The sequence below is a fragment of the Typopeltis vanoorti genome, chromosome 16 (assembly GCF_054136105.1).
Source record: "Typopeltis vanoorti isolate ZY-2024b chromosome 16, IOZ_Tvanoo_1.0, whole genome shotgun sequence".
Classification (NCBI taxonomy): Eukaryota; Metazoa; Arthropoda; class Arachnida; order Uropygi; family Thelyphonidae; genus Typopeltis; species Typopeltis vanoorti.
Window position 1 is genome coordinate 34,959,805 of NC_143564.1, and position 6,000 is coordinate 34,965,804.

Consider the following 6,000-nt stretch of genomic DNA (forward strand, 5'->3'; position numbering starts at 1 on the left):
TGTTGGCAAACTTTTATGAACAGGTACCACAGCAGGTCAATTCCCCCTTCCCCCAGTGCCTTCCATGCCTCCACTGGAATCCTGTCGGGGCCCACTGATTTTCCATTCCTCATCCTCTTCATGGCCTCCATCACTTCCACTCTACTGATGTTCTGCACCATCCCCTCAGAAGGCTGCCCATCTTCTCTGTAAGTCCTTGCATTTTCCTCATTCAAAAGTCCCTCAAAGTATATTCTCCATCTGTTTCTTATGTCCACATCCCTCCATAATACTCTTCCTTCAGCATCTTTGATCTGCCTCACATGTAAGATGTCATTTGCTGCTTTATTTCTGCACTTCGCTAGTTGGTAAATTTTTCTCTGTCCTTCCTTCCTTTGTTTCTAATTGATCATACAGATCTTGATATGCCATGGCCTTCGCCTGTACCACAACTCTCTTGGCTTCTTGCTTTCTCTCTCTCTGTACACCTCTCTGTCCTCTTCCACTCTTGACTCATCCCACTTCTGCTTTGCCTTCCTCTCAGCTGTCACTGCCACTTGTACATTATTATTCCACCACCAACCCTCCTTCTGCTCTCTAATCTTTCCAGATGCCTCACCAAGCACCTCGATTGCACAGCTCAGGATTACTTTTGAATTATGTTTCCACCAATCTTGTACACTTTCCAGTCCATCCAAAATCCTCTCTAACACCCTCTCCCTAAAACGATTCCTCACACTCTCTTCTTTTAAGTGAAACCACTTAATTGTCTTCATCCCATGGCTTCCAGAGGTTCTTATCTTCGATCTTATTTTAAAGTCTGCGCACAGCAGTTGGTGTTGCTGTGCCACTTGATCTGTTGGAATTACTTTACAATTTGTCACAACCTTAAGATGTTTTCTTCTAGTCAAAATGTAGTCAATTTGTGAACTGTTGTTACCACTCCTAAATGTTATCAAATGTTCTTCTCTCTTGTAGAAAAACGAGTTCACAATTGCCAGATCAAACGCTACTGCAAAGTCCACAACCCTCTCTCCTTCCTGGTTCATCATTCCCACTCCGTAGCCACCATGCACCGTTTCACAGTCTCTATTCTGTCTCTCTATGTGCCCATTCAAGTCTCCTCCGACAATCACCATCTCGTTTTCTTCCAGTTCCCTCATTTCTTCATCTAACATGTTCCAGAACTCATCTTTCTCCTCTGCTATACAGCCAACTTGCGGGGCATATACACATAATATGACCACTCGCTCTTCTCCAAGACCCAATTTCATTCGCATGATCCTGTCGTTCCTTCTACCCACTTCTAGTACTTCGCCCTTCATTCTGCCACACACCACAATTCCTACACCATTTCTTCCCTCGTTATTTGCTCCAGAGTAGAACAATTTATATCCATCTCCCAGTTCCTTTGCCTTTCTCCCCCCCTTCCACCTGGTCTCCTGCACACATAAAATGTCCAACTTCCTCTTCCTCATCATGTCTGCCGCCTCTCTTCCCCTTCCAGTCATGCTTTCAACATTCAGTGTTCCCACTCGCAACATCCTCTCCACCTGCTGGGCTCGCTTCTTTAACTGCACCAGCCCTTGATGCGGTAGCCCTTGTCCACTTCTTGCAGCTGTAGGGTGATGTGGCTGCGTGTCGCTTAAGGGGTACGCCCTAGCCCTTATATCATTTTCTCTTTGACTCATATCATAGTTTGAGCTCTGGCATTGAAGTTTTACAACCAGATGCCCTTCCTGACATCAACCCTCGCCATTTATCCAGGCTTGGGACCGGCACCTATTGAGGCTAGCTTGCCTCCTTCAGTGGCTGCATAAGACGAAATGATTTAGCAAGATAAGAAAGATTCACCCCTAGCCCTCGAATACTCTAATAGCATCAGACAGAGGGAAGGAGCAAGGAGAGGAGAAAGAAGCAAAGAAAGAAGGGGAGGAATCAGTCTACAGAATAATATAACAGATGTATATTACATGAAGTAAGGGATGGTCCAGCATCTGGTACCTCGGGTTTGCCATGCCCATACTCACTAAAGTGAGCCCTTGAGATTCATCTAGAATGAATAATATATAATAAAATACCTTAAAGGATATTGAATTACAAACAAATGGTCAAAAAAACCGAAAAAAAACCCACAAACATTGAAATGCTGGGCTGAAACAAGGAAAGAGAATTAAATGTAGTGTTCTTTTTTGGATCAATCATAGAAAGAAAGAGCATATAGTATATATAGTAACTGCTAGCACTTGACCAACATCTTTTAATGAAATGAAATATATGAGAACAGCATGCTAAAAGAAGTAAACCAAACACCAACAATGGAAACCATAGAAAAATACAGAACCAAATAGAAAAGCATCTAGAATGAATAGCATATGATAGCACTAGGAATACCTAGGAAGATACTGAATTACAAACCAAAAGGTCAAAAAAAAAAAAAAAAAAAAAAACAGACCATTGAAATGCTGGGCTGAAACAAGCCACTTGGCTTAGATTTTTGAAAGAAGGAAAAAAGAAAATTACATGTGGTGTCCTTTTTTGGTTGAATCACAGAAAGAATGCAAGGGCATACAGTATATGTAATAACTGTTAGTACTCGACCAACATCGATTTATTAATTTCATATTAATACACAAGTGTCGTTTGTGTATTTTTACAATATGTTTAATGTAAAATTACATAATGTATAAGGAATTAAATTTTTTCACTTTTTTTTTTTTTAATTTCTTCGTATGTTCATTATTAGCAAGCTAACTGTATAAATGTATTTGTGGTGTAAAAAAATTAAACTTTTTTTTTTCTATTTTGATTCTGAACCCAAAACTATTAAATGGTGTTCCATTTCTTCAATGACCATATTTACTTTTTTTTTTTTTTGTTACAACTACAGACTGAACAGAACTTGCACAGCAAGTATAAGGAATCTTGAAGTCAAAATACTTGCTGTGAAAGTCACACACAATTACACACAAAGATCAAACTGAGGTGTAAACTCATACACAATGTGTCTGCATTCACCACACCATAAAGAAATGCATTCCACTTACCAACCATTCTCCAAGCAAAGAATCTACTCCTCACTCCCCTTGCTACCACCCTCCTTATACAGTTTCCAAGGATGGTTTCTTGTTCTTCTCTATCCCATTCTGTGCAAAATTTCTTCCGCACAACCTCAGTATATAAGTACTAACTTACGTGCCTCAATCATATTCCCTCTTCTATTTACAAGATTTGGCAAATTGCATTCCCTCAATCTGTCTTCACATCCTATAAATTCAACAACAAATTACCACTACAGTCCTTCAAACCCAGAAATCCATAAGTTCATAAGTAAATTGGTAATACATGACCTCCCTTTAACAAACCCATGCTGACAATCACTGAAAATTTTGCTGTCATCAGCTCACTTCTCTAGCTTCGATCTCTTGATGAAAACTTGTATCAGTGATAACAAGATCGTTATCAGGATAATTCATAAATGCAAGTTTAACAATTCTATTATTTAGTCTCTGTCACAGAGACATCTTCAGGATAAAGTATAAAAATTATAATACACACACTATAAGTGGAAGACGTTAGATGCCTAAAATTTTTAGAGGAACACCCTTTATGGGTACGGGTAGCTAGCCTTGGCTTTTGGGTGTGAGGTCTAAGAATTAATGATCATCAATTCCTGAAATCTCAGGATTTCAGGAAGATTAATGCAACCATATTTATTTAGATTAGAGCCTTTTTTTTTTTTTAATCTGCTGCTGATTCTAAAAAAGTCTTTCAATTTGTATTTGCTGGGTGGAGCATAGTATTTTATATTTTTTTAAATTAGATTCTAGGCAAGGCCAGACAGGCCTGATTGACCATGATCAAGTCTCTGGATGTCAGCCATCTCATCTGATGGAAACATCATCAATGTATCTTGGCCAGATAGAAGGTGAGATGGCAGCATCGAGCATATTTTTCCAATTGCTTCATAGAGAAATTGGCTAGAGGAGAACAAAGCTCACATTTGTATTCTTTATCTGTTTATATATTGTGTCCTTCAAAGTGCAACCAGTATAATGGCAAAATGTAAATCTAACTATTATATTATTATTAAAATTTCAATATTAAATATTCAAAGTAAATTTTGAATTAAAGATTTGAAATGGCAGAATTTTTATTTTACAAATAAAATACACCTTACTATATCTTTAAGGAGAAAGGGTCAGTAGCATCAATATAAGACAGAGGGGATTATTTGGTTTATAAATTTTATATAATCCATGTATCTGGAGGGATACACCATATGATCATGGGCTCTCTCTTCCTCTAGTCAATCTCTATATAGAGCACTTGAAAAACAGCACTTGATACTGCATCCTCAAGCCTTCTATCTAGCTAAGACATCCTGACATGTTCTCCACTAGACCATGATTCAGATACATTAGACTCTTGCCTCTTCCACATAAAAAACCTTGTTGCTGTTAACAAGGGCTTTTTATTGATACCATATTGTTGGGATGGGGGAAAGATGATGGACAAGTTTGTATATGTATCCACTCATGAGCATAGGTTTTCTCAAATTAATATTTACTAATAATATTTGAAAAGAAACCCTGCACACTTCTGATACAGATTATAGTGTCATTATTATTATTAATCTATGCCCACCAACAGTATTTTTTGTTTGAAAAATATTGTTAGTACAGTGCCCTGAATTTTAATGAAAATTTTTCTTATTCTTCTGAATGGTCAAAAACAACAATTTAGTAATCCTGTTTCAGTGTTTGTTTCCCTTCTTCCCTGTCATGTTCGTTACCTAGAAAGGAATTCTTTATCGATGCGAAGTCCGATAAAGAATTCCTTTATCGGACATATGAGATATGAGTTGTGAACGCACGTGAATTACCTTCAGTAACGGTAATATGCTTAATAAATATTGGGATAAGAATGCCGAAATATCTATGTAAATGCGAAAAGAAAGTAAAATAATGACCCTCTTCTTTACATAAAAATGCTATTTGAAACAAAAGAAAAGCTCCTTTGATATAATCATTATGCAGATGATTAATTTATAAATACAAAAACTGTTACAGAGTATAGTGTTTATAAATGTTTAAAATTTTCTGTGAATTGGGGAGAGGTTACATCACACACGTATTTACAATAAAGCATGCGAAAAAAACTGGTTTCATTACCATCAAACTCCATCATGTTTACCGAAATCAAAAATCAACATATTGTAACCAACATATCATAATGTTATTACTGTCAAAGGAAGCACACTTGCCAAAAGCAAACACAACATTTAGGTTAAAAGTAAATAAATACCGACAAATGAATTACTTAAGAGTTTGGTAAACGATGTTTTAAAATGTACAAGATATTCATATTCTCTGAACTTAAATAAGTAACACTTTCTTCTCGAGAAAAAAAACACTGATTATTTGCATGTTCTCTTACCCAGTAAACCATAGGATTTCTTTTATTGCACTACTTTCAACATTAAAGGAAAACTCTGACACCAGAGAGCGCAGTCAATAACATACCACACATCAACACTCAATGTTGCAGACTTGTTTTAATACAAGTAATTTTCAAGAATGAGAGAATGTTCAGGGATGAAAATAATGCTAGCAATGTTAAATAAGAAACAAATTGTATGAAAATGTTTTTTTTATTTCTCTTCCAATTTGAATGAAATAAACTTATTTCAGCATATATAATGGAACACGCAGATTTATTAATTGGAGGATTTATAATTATTATTTCGTCACACCTCCAGGGAGTCCAAAGACTCATCGAGGGAGGGCACTTTGTCTCCACCAGTCACAATTACCTCCATCATCTACACCAACGCCATCTACCGCCGACCGCCACCACTAGTATGTTTACGGACAATCACAAACATCCATGCCCATGGCTGAATTCGAACCCGTAGCCTTTTGGCTGGAGGGCGGATACACTGACCACTCGGCCAACCAGGCCGGCGATTTATTCATTTAAGGCGCCTTGCATACTGCGCTTTGTGCATTATTATTGATT

General features: G+C 37.2%; 1 protein-coding gene across 4 annotated transcripts in view; it reads right to left on the bottom strand.

The window, feature by feature from the left end:
• Positions 1–5,459, bottom strand: part of RhoGAP15B (RhoGAP_ARAP and RA_ARAPs domain-containing protein RhoGAP15B) — a 339,597-nt gene extending 334,138 nt beyond the window's left edge. For 2 of the 4 annotated variants that reach the window (XM_090405966.1, XM_090405963.1), the window contains exon 1: positions 5,419–5,459. The gene's annotated coding sequence lies outside the window, so the exon portion shown is untranslated. Of the gene's footprint in view, positions 1–3,026; positions 3,045–5,153; positions 5,329–5,418 lie in introns of those variants that run through there. The other 2 variants (XM_090405964.1, XM_090405965.1) reach the window with 2 other exon arrangements.
• Positions 5,460–6,000: the final 541 nt, after the last annotated feature.